Source organism: Mobula hypostoma, chromosome 9 (genome assembly GCF_963921235.1).
Source record: "Mobula hypostoma chromosome 9, sMobHyp1.1, whole genome shotgun sequence".
In the NCBI taxonomy this organism is placed as follows: Eukaryota; Metazoa; Chordata; class Chondrichthyes; order Myliobatiformes; family Myliobatidae; genus Mobula; species Mobula hypostoma.
In genome coordinates this window covers 38,399,095-38,412,230 of record NC_086105.1, presented here as the reverse complement: position 1 = coordinate 38,412,230, position 13,136 = coordinate 38,399,095, and the positions used below count along the sequence as shown (strand labels likewise).

The window sequence follows — 13,136 nt, the reverse complement described above, 5'->3', positions numbered from 1 at the left end:
AACTGTTTATTCCTTTCCATGGATGCTGTCTGACCTGCTGAGTTCCTCCAGCATCTTATGTGTGTTGTAGTAGTTTAATTTGGTCCACATGTTTGCTGTCACATTCATTTAGATCTTGGCTTATCTTTGATCTCAGTGCCACTTTCCTGAACTAACCTCTTTTCCTTTGATTGTCTTATTCTTCAAAATTTGCTCAGCTTCCACAGGGTAGACAATCACTACTGTCTGGGTGAAGAAATTTCTTTTTTTATTAATGTCTTGGACGACCAACCTCTTATTTTGAGTTTCTGACCACTACCCAAGGCTTACATTAACTCTACATCTAACCTCTTAAGCCAAGAAAGTATTTTGTATATTTCAATAAAATCATCTCTCATTCTTCTAAATTCTGCAAAATACAGACAGTGTGTTCAATTATATAAATCTTTACTCAGGAATTAATTTGGTTAACCTTTGTTGCACACCCTTATTGCAAGAGTTCTCTTCTTTGGTACAAGTGCAGTCACAACTGGAAATCAATAGGACATCTTTTCCATTGTACTGACATTGTCATACATTTTTTATCTATTTCTCTAGAGATTTGTATATTATATTTCTGTGGAGATGATGCATTTTTGATTGACAGAAAAATGGAAGTTAATGCTGTCATTAATTTTAAAATATATTGGCCTTCTTTTCATCTACATATAATCTAGCCGATCATTCACCTCCTATTAGTGTTACATTGTGTCTGCAGACGTTTGCAGAATAGTTTTAACAGTTTTAATCTCTTCCTACTTCAATCTAAGGTTCCTACCTCACTATCATCCTGGTACAAAAAAAATAAAAGATAGTGTGCCTTCATGACTACTGCCAGTGGTCTGACATTGACCATCATTGGGCAAAAGATACAAAGACGTGAAAGTACTGGTCATGGCACACATAAACAGCCCCTGCCACAGTTATCCACTACACTGATGCTCCACAATGAAGTGTCCTTGGGCCCCTATTTTACTGCCTATATGCGAATGACTGCAGAGCCGAATCTGCTTTGGCTTGATCTGCAGGTTTGTTGATGACATCACCATAGTGGAGCAACTCTCAAATAATGGTGAGTTAGAGTACAGAAGGAAAACAGAGAGCCAGTGGCATGTAGTCATGACAATAAACTTTCACTCGATGTCAGCAAAACAGAAGAGTTGCTACTGACTTTAGGAAGGGTGGGCTGTGCACAAGTTCTTGTCTACATTAAGTACTTGAGAGCTTCAGTTTCTAGCAGTGAGCATCACCAATAGCCTGCAGACACCACAGCCAAGAAAGCACACTGACATTTCTACTTCCTCAAGAGGTTAAAGAAATCTTTTCTGAAGCACCATAAAAAGTACTCTAACTAGATGCTCATGACTTATGTGGCGACTGTTCTGTCCAAGACGCCAAGAAACTGCAGTGAGTTGTGGACTTAGCTCAACCCATTATGAAAATCAGTCTCCCTTTCACAGATTCTAACTACGCCTCCTGCTGCCTTGGTAAAACAGCTAACATAATCAAAGACTCCACCCACTCTGGAAATGATCTCTTCTCCCCTCATGCACTGGGCAGAAGATACAGAAACCTGAAAGCACGTACCACCTGCCTCACTGGCAGCTTTCACCTGCTGCTGCAAGACAATTAAATGATCCCTTCGCAGAATAAGATGAACTCTTTAAATCACAGTCCAACTTCCCATGGCCTTTCACCTTATTTTTTTGCTTGCACTACACTTTCTGAGTCATTGTAACAATTTATTCTGCATTCTGTTATTCCTTTCCCTTGTACTACTTAAATGTATTGATAGATTAAATTATCTGTAAGAGTGGCATGCAAAACCAAGCATCCCAGTGTACGTGACAATAATAGTAAACCAGTACAGGTAAATAGGTATTTGCTTCACAGTTTCCTGTTGGCAGAAGCGGCAAAAGTGAAATTTCTAGGTGGCTTCTGATAGTTCTGAACTGAATTCATTTTCTGAAGGTGTTACTTATATTTTAGTTGGGAGAACTCATCTGATTTTTGACTTTTGGCTTTCACGCTATGCCCCTTTTGTCAAGTATGCTACCACATGTCAGTGTTCTATTCATGCCTGTGAAGGATAGGTCTGATGACATAGAACATTTTTACCAGTTGGGTCATGCCAAAACACCTGTCCCAGATACTTAACTAGACATAATTTACCATTGTTAACTGATATATCCTAGATAGAAGCAGGCCCCTTTTTGTCATGGCAACTCTAATCCTTCGCACCTCCACATGTTGCCAATTCTGAGATAGAAACTGGCTTCGCTGTGAGTCATGGCGTCATTCACTGCACCATGGTGGTGCAAAGCCACTTGTCACAGTCCCTGCTCAACCTTGCAAAACAACAGTAATGACACCAGCTATCATCTTCCTGGAATCAGAGACACATTGGAGGTAATAACAAAGACTGACAGACTTTAAACATTGAGATATATAGTACTTGACAGCAGTCTGAAATGAAGTGCTTATTATAAGTTCCTAACTGGAATAATTTTCCATCATTATAGCCTGAGTTGAAGAGCTCTACCATCATAGTCCTTTTGATATTTTCTCTTATTCTCCTTTGGATTCTGATAATGCCCTCAGCCACTAACTCTTGCTAGTCAGTATTGTTGGTAATCAGCAGGAGAAACCCAGCCATTTTAAACCTTAATATCATTTTGAAGATCAAGAAAACCAATTAGAACATTATATTTGAACTGGACTTGGGCCAGATCGCAATCCAGATATGGAAAATGCCAGAAATATTCAGTGAGTCAGGCAACATCCATGGGAAGAGAAATGTGGGGTAAGGTCTTTAGTCATGACATTTCAGCTATGCTGAGTCTGGTGCCAGCCTGACAAAACAGCTGTTCTTCCTGACCCAACATGTGGTACCATGTGGTCCCTTTTTCAAGGAACAATATATTACTCATCATTCACTTAAAACAGAACAGCTGGCCTTCAGTGTTAAATAAAAATGATCATTCGAAAGACCAGGATGTCTGTCAGTGACCAATGTGTTACATGATTTTCATTACTACAAAACTACAGAAAAAGTCATTGCAAAACTGTCACCGGGAAATCACTTTATCATAGTGCTTAGAGTGAACACAATGAATCTCCTTTGTTACTAATTACCATTCAAATACAATGAAATAACTAGTCTGGTTTCCAGATGTTGGCAATTAATGAGACAAAGTACTGAATTTTGACACTATAAAATATTATGAATTAATATAATTGAGTTCAGCTGATATAAGCAAATATCAATGTAACTTTTGGGCATTGCTCCTGTATTCAAAAAATTCTCTCACTGCAGAGCAATACAGAGCATAATTTTTTGATGAACTCATCTCACTGCATAAGCAATCTTGGACCTACTTGGTCTACTTTCCTCGCCTTGCTCAAAGCATTGTTATTGTCATCATTCAAATTTGTGCCAATCTCAAGAAGAATGAACAGTCTCACTCTTTCCCAGCTTTCTTCTGTGTAAGAACTAAAGGTTCACCTCACTTATTTTTTTATATTTCAGAATCGTGGAACTGTTCACCCACCATCATCTTACCTTTGTGCTATTCTTTGCAGCCTTTTCAAGTCCCAGTTTGGTGATAGTTTAATCTTATCTTTAGATTTGAATTCAGAATTTCCTTGGTGACCATCCTGCTCTGACAATGTGATTTCAGTAGATGTCTGGTTTACCATTGCTTACACAGCTAAAGGGGATTGCTGCAATACCTTTGGTCATTTTCCAATAGTAGGGACTGGGCCCCAATGAGGAGATTTAAGGGCTGAGCCCTAAACTATTGTAGAGAAACTTAAAATATAAAATAACTCACCAATAAGCTGCAAACTACTATCTGGATGAAATGTTGAAGATAGAAGTCAGTTCCACCATTTATAGAAGATGCATACTGTGACACGGTAATGTATCCAGTGAAGAAAAGTTAGCTGCTACTTCTTCATTATCAGTGCAGTTTCCTCCGGGCTCAAACTAGATCAATTTATTTCCGTGGTTGATATCATAGTGAATATGTTTACAGGAGATGTACATGACTCATGTATATATCTCCTGTCAACATATACATTATTATATCAATTGGAGAGGGGAAAACATTCTGTCTAACTTTTTTTTACAGCTGTGGGAACCAAACATTGCTCAGAGCAGGGGTATTTTACTCAGCCTGAAAACTGCACAGCACTTTAAATGAGTTTTTTTTTATTTATTAATTGAAGGGTATAATGAAATACAGTAGAACAAAGAAAATCTTTCATGTTTCGTAAACTTTTTCTTATCTGTCCTTATTCCAGCTGCCCGGCAGCAAAGGCTAAGTGCAAGGGAGCATTTCGGATATTGCGCGGCTGCACACCTGTGCCACTGTACAACCGCGCAGCTCAGAGGCCACAGTGCACATCAGACGTGAATGAACTGCAAATAAAATATCAGTTTCACCATAGGTTAAGCCAAATGTTAATAACAAACCTTTGCCTATACCTGTTGTGTACAGTGAGGTAGGCACCAGTCTGAAAATCACAATTTGCTTTATGTATGCTGCAAAAGAGGAGTTACAATTCAGATCCTAAAATGCTAGACAGGAGTGACCTGTTACGTTTCATTCTGCATGTACTGTGAATTACTAAATGCAGAAGCTATGTCTCTGAACTCCAGACAGTAATTCTGCTTATTATGGGATGCATTTAATCTGTTACAGCTATCAAGGGCTAAACTGCTTCACTTCATTGTAAACTGATTAGCTCATTGTTTGGTTGCATCTTATGAATTTAAGGAAGACATTTTGTAAAAAGCAAAGCTCAGGGTTGCAGAGGGTTTCTAGTCAGTATTAGTTATTAGTAGTTATGTTGGATAAAAATTACGCACTCCTGATAGATAAAATGCAAAATAATCTTTAAAACTGACAGAGATGTGCATTTTAGAAGCATTTAAACATATTCCATTGTTTTTGAGTATCCCATTGTTGTATACTTTGCAGTATTAATGATATGAATCAGGAACTTTGAGTTTATATAGTAGTCTCTTTAAAAAGATTAGTAACTTCACAGTTTTCCTGCATTTACATTTGATACAATCTTAGAACTTCTAGCCTCGCCCTCTTATTCAGCAGTTTTCCTCCCTAACTCACTCGCCTGTGACTTTTTTAAGCTATATAACAGGAGCTTCTTAATTTTTAATCATTTATACAAAAAAAGGGTTATCATGCAACTATATTATACTCCAGAAGTTCTCAGTTGATTACAGGGGACTACCAAAATTCAGGTCTTACAATTAACCTTAACTTAATGATGTGAAAGGAAATAATTAGACAATTTCCAGAAGTGCAGCTGTGAATGTCCTCCTCCATGCTAAATTCAATGACTAGAACTCCATAATAAGAATTGTTAAGAATCTTCCTGTCATGGATAATAACTTGCAGGTCACCAGATGTGACTGAGGAGATTTGAAAAGAATTTCTGTTAAGTATTTTCAAGACAATTACTTTTGGTTAATAAATATTGCAGATAAGGGTTTGAAACTAGGCAGGGTATTCTACTAATGTATCATTTTCTCCACATTTTATCAGACTTCAAAGATTCAAAATACCTAACCCATGATGTAAAGCTTGACACTCAGCGTCATCTTGGCACTCAAAAATGGCACTAAAATCCCCACGTGAAGAAATTATCACTTCCCCCAGAGCGAACAGCTTGATTCCTTCTACTGGCCCTGGTCTTAGAAATAGCACGACAAAACAGATGCTGGGTTTTCCCCATGCTTCTCAAATAGCTATGTATTTTATTTCTCCCATCCACACTATGTCTTTAATTCTAACTGCACTTTAAATTAAACTGTAATCCTACAAAGAGCATACAGTTAATAACAGCCTCTGAATACAAAAGCAATATAGGTGGAGCTCAATCCATCCAACATTAGTTTCACCCCTGAGAGATTTTTATAAACCACAGACTGATTTTAGATGTACTGTAAGGTCGGAAGCATTGATTCCTCCAATTAGTACATCACACCAGGCAGAATTTTCAGGTTTCAAACATGGCAATCATTGAGGTAAGTCACCAAGCAGGGGCTATAACTGTCTGAGTCAGGCTGCCATATAAATTCAACCTGGTACAGACAGCAATCTTTCATATCATCAACAATTTACAAAGTCCCAGTAAAATTACATGGGCCTCTTATATATTACAAAGGATAATGTATCTTACTTGGATAAACTTTGGCACCCAATAACTACACTCAAATCACCACGGCAACAATCTCTAGTAGTTGGCTGAGGAAGCAATTTTACAGCACAATAAAGCAGAAAAGCTTCAGTAAAGACAAAGAAAATTTCAGTACCTGTTAGCGTTAAGTTGCTTATAGTCGGGGCTGCAGCTTTATTGCAGTCTGAAATGTAATCTCAGGAAATCTTTGAATTATGCTCTTTAATTGACTGCCTTCTTCCCAATGTTCTTGTTAATCCATTCTAGTCCACATAAAGATGAAAGGCAACACAGAATGAAATGGACAGCCCTTACAGCTGAGCACAGACGTCCGTTGCTTTTATTAGCAGTTCCAACCTGACACAGATCAGACTGGCAGGAGTGGTGGGATCAGAGGTCGGGAAAGAGCAAACGGCTCCAACGGCTTTCCTCACCTCAGACTCATTGCGCTCTCTCTCAAGTGCAGTTGTTGAAGTCTGGCTTTTCTTGCTGGGCAATCTGTCACTGCTCAGCAACGAGTCCACAGGCTCACCTGACTCTGCCCCTCTTGGCTGTGTGTCTCCCTTTGTTTTTAGCTTTGTTTTTAGTTCAGTGAGAGCAGTTCTTCCCTTTTGATAAATATTTCTTAAAAATATATCCAAATCTGTAGACAGTCACATAAAATAGGCTGAGAATGTGAGGTGAAATCACAATGCTTCTTGATGTAGCTGATAAGATTTCAAATATTCTGCTTGCTTTCGCTGTGCAATCAGTTCAACATGCTTACAGCTTCTCTCCTTCCCCCCCCCCCTCTCCAACACGCACACATTCTGATTGCTGAACAACAGTTGCTTCTGTCTCTGTTGGGTAAGCAGAGACAGGAGCAACTCTCTATTTGTTTCAGACATTAGAAAAACCATTCCAACTGTAGAAACACCCACTGAAAATGCAGTGCTTCACATTGAAGGGTTCAAGATAGTGTTGCTTTCATTTAGACCTTTACCAAATGCCTCACATTAGCCAGAATTTACTTTGAGAGGTAAAATTTTGTTATGTTTGGTACTGACTTTTAATTGTCTGTTGTAACTTGACTTTAGCTTGCCATTTAAAGAAAGTCACTAATTAAGATTTATCATGAGTTAAATGGTCATTTTATAAAGACAAATATATAATTCATCAAGAAAGTGGGTTCAACAACAGGCTTGCAGGAAAAGGACAGTGATTTTTTTTTGGTTGTTTTTATTTTATGTGTGTCTTGTGAGGACCTGTAATTTGAAAGCCAAATCTGGGAGACTGGTAAAGATCCCATGAAGCTGATTATGTTCACACTAGTTAGTTAATTATGTTTTCTGAGTTCCTCTTCATAAACATAAGTAACACTCGGTGTATGTTAGTGAATTAGAAGTGGAAATCTTATCTTGTGGTCTTGTTGTCAAAAAGGTTCACAGCTTGAAATCATCTGACCTCTAAGAATAATAGCAATGTATACCACCACTATTTGGAATTTCCCCGTACACTAAATTAGCAATGACATAAAAAGGTGTATTGAGCGAGGGATCACAATGTGGTGGGCAGCATGGCATTCCCAGGATAACAGAGTGGAAATTCCTGACATCTGTTGTGCAGCTGCAACCATGGTGGGCGGTGCCTTATCCAGTCATCCTGGGCCAGTGCTACAACAATGTCTTCAGCATCATAACGATGCCCACATTACCCACTGCACCCCCTGAGAATCTGTATCCACAGGGTGGTGAGAACTCCCTGTGTCCTGGCCAGTACTCATCCTTCAAACATCAGTAAAATTCTCAGTCATTAATGCTAACTAAAGTGGAAAATGTTGGAGCTACCCTGTAGGTCATCTAGCATCTGGTCATTACCACGCTGTAATCTGTAGGATTTTGCTGCTTCTAATCTGCTGCCATGTTTTCTCAATTACAACAGTGACTCGAGCTAATTTGTTGGGCAGATGGGGCTCGTTAGCTGTGGCTGGCAGCTTATCTAGGAGAAAGAAAACTCTGATCTCAAACCTGTGCTGCCTTGCAGCTATACCCACTCATAGGAAAAGCTTTGGGAGTAAAACCTGGAGCTGGAGTCCCTGAGGCAGTCCTACATTGAGTTCAACACTGAGGCAATTTCTGCCATGCTGCTGGTGCCAAATTGTATCATTCCTTTAGGTCCGTCAGCTATGTGCAGAGAGGGAGCTTAGTACATGGGCAACAGGCTCGTGTATCTAGACAGCTAAGATGCGGCATTTATGGTCAGCCCTGAGCAAAAGAGGCCTACTAGACCTCACTTGCTTCAGTTAAAGTGTCTCAAGCCGGTCGGTGATGCGGTGGCATGAGGTAAATGGTCCCGAGTTCGAATCCAGCGAATTCCTTGCACGCTTTCCATCCGTGCTGAACATTGAGCTGGCAACTCATCCTTGTAAAAAATAGTCAAATGCCACAGAAAAGGTAAAAACACTGTCCGATGCTGCACAAGGCACGAAAAGGGACAACAACAAAGTGCCTCAGTTGAATGGAAAACTAATTGAGAAGGGAACGTTGACTCTGGAAGAGCCTTCTGAGGAAAAGCATAGAATATGATATTGTTGTTAACAACATCCTATTTCATTGGAGAGGCGCACAAGATCTAATGGTTCTACTCTGGGACTTTGTAGATTATTATCATTATCAGAACAGGAGATGGTAAAGTTGTCTGCATGACACAAAGGTTGGGGGTGTTTTGAATAGTCTGGAGGGTTGTCAGAGTTTACAGCAGACATCAATAAGATGCAGAACTGGGCTGAGAAGTGGCAGATGGACTTCGACCCAGGTGAGTATGAAGTGGTTCATTTTGGTAGGTCCAATTTGAAGACAGAATATAACATTAATGGTAAAGCTTGGAAGTGTGGAGGATCTGAGAGATCTTGGGGTCTGTGTCCATAGGACACTGAAAGATGCTGCGCAGGTTGACAGTGTTGTTAAGAAGGTGTTTGGTGTATTTCCACTCATCAACCAGGAGATTGAGTTCAAGAGCCGTGAGGTAATGTTACAGCTATATAAGACCTTGGTCAGACCCCACTTGGAGTATTCTGTTCAGTTCTGGTCACCTCGCTACAGGAAGGATGTGGATACTATGGAGAAGGTGCAGAGGAGATTTACAAGGATGTTGCCTAAATTGGAGGACATACCTTATGAGAATAGGTTGAGTGAACTTGGCCTTTTCTCCTTGGAATGATGGAGGATCAGAGGTGACCTGATAGAGGTGTATAAGTTAACAAGTGGCATCGATCATGTGGATAGTCAGAGGCTTTTTTCCCAGGGCTAAAATGGCTAACACGAGGGGGCATAGTTTTAAGGTGCTTGGAAATAAGTACCGAGGGAATGTCAGGGTAAGCTTTTCACACAGAGAGTGGTGGGTGCGTGGAATGCACTGCCGGTGGCAGTGGTGGAAGTGGATACAATAGGGTCTTTTAAGAGCCTCTTAGGTACATAGAATTAGAAAAATAGAGGGCTACGCACTAGGGAAATTCTAGGCAGTTTCTAGAGTAGCTTACATGGTTGGCCCAAAATTGTGGGCCGAAGGGCCTGTAATGTGCTGTAGATTTCTACATTCTATGTTCTATGTTCTGTTACCGCATCATCACAGGTAGCAACAATTGCTGGACTGGTCACTGACTAATCCTCACTATTGCCTCCAGCAGCCTGCCTCCAAAACGTGATTGGTAACAGAAATGCTACCAGAGGAAATAAATATTGTAAGCCACAATAAACTTGTGCAGCAATATCCCAAAAGGGCTGAGTGCCCACCATATCTAGATAGTAACAATGGCCACCATGATTAGCAGTTATGTAGAGAGCATTGGTTTCTTCACCAACAAATATGAAGACAGCTTTAATGAGATCCAGCTGCTAAGTAACTACAAAAGCAATGTATTCTAGGCATGGAAATCCCACTGTGCATCAAAGTAGTAAGGATTAGCTATACAAGATCCTGAATGGCTGAGATCTAACAGAAACACAGATACCTAAGCAATGGATGATGAGTAGAAAGAGAGCAGGAGTTCCAGCCTGAATGATTGATCTTCACTGCTGTGAAATATCAATCCAAGGAAGGATGCAGGAATCCTGGAAGTGAGTCCTTTTTCTATTGATTTGTGGAGAATCCTCCTCAAATTTGCCGGCTCTCGGATGTTTCTCCATGTTCAGTTATATTATGTCATGATTTGAAATATCAACTACAAAACCAATCTCAGTGCATAATAGAATCCACTCCAATACTCTTCCCCATCTTTCACACCACAATTCTGTTCCCCTTCTCCACCAAGCTTCCCATTGGAGTGGAGCCTGTTCTTAAAAAAAGTCCAGGGTAGCCAAAACATCCTGCCGCACCTTGCAAACACTACAGTTGTGACAAGGTGGTCACGAAGAGCCTAAATATTTAGTGTGGAGGATCAGGTGACAACAGTGTGGACTGCCATGTTCTGAATTATATGGAACTCATTGAAAATGTTTTGAGGCTGTACTCAACTACTCATGAGATATTTCCCCACTTTGCTGATGTAGATAGTGGAAAGTATTAGGGGAGTCAGGAAGTGAATGAGACATTTACGACAGGGTACTTAGTCTCTAAAAAACAGCTGCAACCATTGAGTTGATGTGGTTTTCCAATTAAGTTTCCTTGTCAATAGTGGGGACATTTTTGGGTGGGATTCAGTGATATTAATGGTTCCACATGAAGTGTTTACACTGACTCTTCTCCGAGAGAGTCATCATCTATTTATACGACGTGAGTGGTGTTGCAACTTGCACTTAACCAAGCAACTGCTTGTGGACTTCAAGAAGATGGAGTCAGGAGAACACACGCCATTCCTTATTGAGGAGTCAGCAGAGGAAAAGGACAGCAGCTTCAAGTTCCTGGGTGTCAACGTCACAGAAGATCTACCTTGGGCCCAACATATTGATGCAATCATGAAGAAGGCATACTCATGGCTCTACTTCATAAGGAGTATGTCATCAATGAGTTGAGCAAATTTATATGGATGTAACATGGAGAGCTTTCAGACTGGTTGCATTAGAAACTGGTATAATGGCATCAGTGTACAGGATTGGGAAAAGCTGCAGAAGATTATAGACAAAGTCAGCTCCATCAAGAGCGCAAGCCTTCCCACCAACAAGGATATCCTCAAAAAGTTGTTGTCTATTATCAAGGGCCCTCACCATCTGGGATATGCCCTCTTCTCAATCAGCGAGGAGGTACAAGACCCACACTCAATGATTCAGAGACATCTTCTTCCCTTTGGATATCAGATTTCTGAACAGTCCATAAACCCATGAATATCACCTCACGATTTCTTTTTTGCACTGTTTTTTTTGTTTTATTTTTTGTTGCAACTTATCATAATTTTTATGTCTTGCACTGTGCTGCTGCCACTATAAAACACATTTCATGACATATGCCAGCGATAATAAATCCCATTCTGATTCTGATTCTAATTCTACTTAACACTTGTCAGCTCTTACCTGCATGTTGTCCAGGATTTGCTGCATTTTTACACAGACTGATTCATTATCTGAGAATTTGCAAATGCAATTGAACATTGTGCAATAATGTGCAAACATCTCCACTTTCGCTCTCAATCTGGAATAGACATTGATTAAGCAGCTGAAGTGGGGCTAGGGATGCTGAGAAACTTTAGGAGGTAAGATGATTGCCTCCAACAGCCAAAGTAATTTTCTTTTCTACTATGTGTAATTCCTGCTAGTCAATTCAATGTAAATCAATGTGAACTCACATTCAGTAAGGTGTCTTGCTGCCTTTGCTAATCAAGTAATACCATGGTCAGTCACTCTTATTTCTTCTTCAGAGTTCAGATATGATTATGTCTGCAAGTTCACTGGTAATCTGGTCCTGGTAGAAGCCATACTGCAGAAAAGTGACCAGGTGGCTGAAAATGATCACTTTCTGTCATTTGATTGATAACTGATGGTAAGCTGCTGGACCAGCAATTATGAGGATGGCTATGTCATACATCTGAGGTCATGATATACTGAGTAAATCAACAGCATTGTCGGAAAGTTCCAGTTTTGTAGCTGAAATAGAATAGTTTGGCTGGGGCAGAAGATTTTGGTACTTCAGTTGGAGTACTTCGGTGGTCCATAAATTATTATATCAATTGTGTTCAGCCATTTCCTGATCAACAAGGAGTTAATCTAATCAGTGGAGACCTCCTATGGTGGAGACAAACTGTTCACAAAAGATATTTCTTGCTAAAGTTGGTTGATAACATTCAGATTCATCTCTTGCACTTATTTGCTAGGTTCCAGCAGCCTTTCTTTCTCCAACTAGTTCTTTAATTATTCACAGCTCTTCCTGACTGCAGAGCCTGCAGAACTTTGACCTGACTCATTTCTTATAGGATCACCTGTGCTATACCTAACGACATATTCATTCTGGTTTTTAGAGGTAATTAGTCTAGTTATGTAGCTTCAGCAAGATTACATCAATAGATTATAGTCCTTATGCTGTGGGAGTTTGAGAACCATGTGAGTCACACCCTTGCTCTTGCCAGGGCTTTGAACAAACCTCCCATTCATATCTAATCCAACTCTTCCATGTTGACACTTACATCTTTGACTTGTCGACCAGCAGTGGAAGGCAATGATCAAGAAAAAAACAGAAGTAATTGTCAGGACTAATTTTCAAATGAATTCTGGAAATTCATGTGTTACAATCAATGCTTAGTCAAGAACTGTGCCTTGCACAGCCCTCCAGAAAGGTACTGTAGCCTGATAAGTTTGCGAGTTCCATGGGAATCTGCTTGTTTGCTTGGAACCAATGTGTGTGCATTCCACTCAAACAGACATTAAAGCTGGTCTCTATGAGCACCCAGAATATTCAGCAAATAGCTCCAAAATACTCAAACATACTTCAGATTCCCTGGAAATTCC

The 13,136-nt window shown here is 39.9% G+C and overlaps 1 protein-coding gene across 1 annotated transcript in view; it reads right to left on the bottom strand.

Moving 5' to 3' along the window:
* LOC134351656 (protein shisa-like-1) overlaps positions 1 to 6,783 on the bottom strand; it is a 185,822-nt gene extending 179,039 nt beyond the window's left edge. Inside the window, exon 1 of the mRNA XM_063058109.1 lies at positions 6,362 to 6,783. The gene's annotated coding sequence lies outside the window, so the exon portion shown is untranslated. The remainder of the gene's footprint in view (positions 1 to 6,361) is intronic.
* Between the last annotated feature and the right edge of the window lie 6,353 nt (positions 6,784 to 13,136).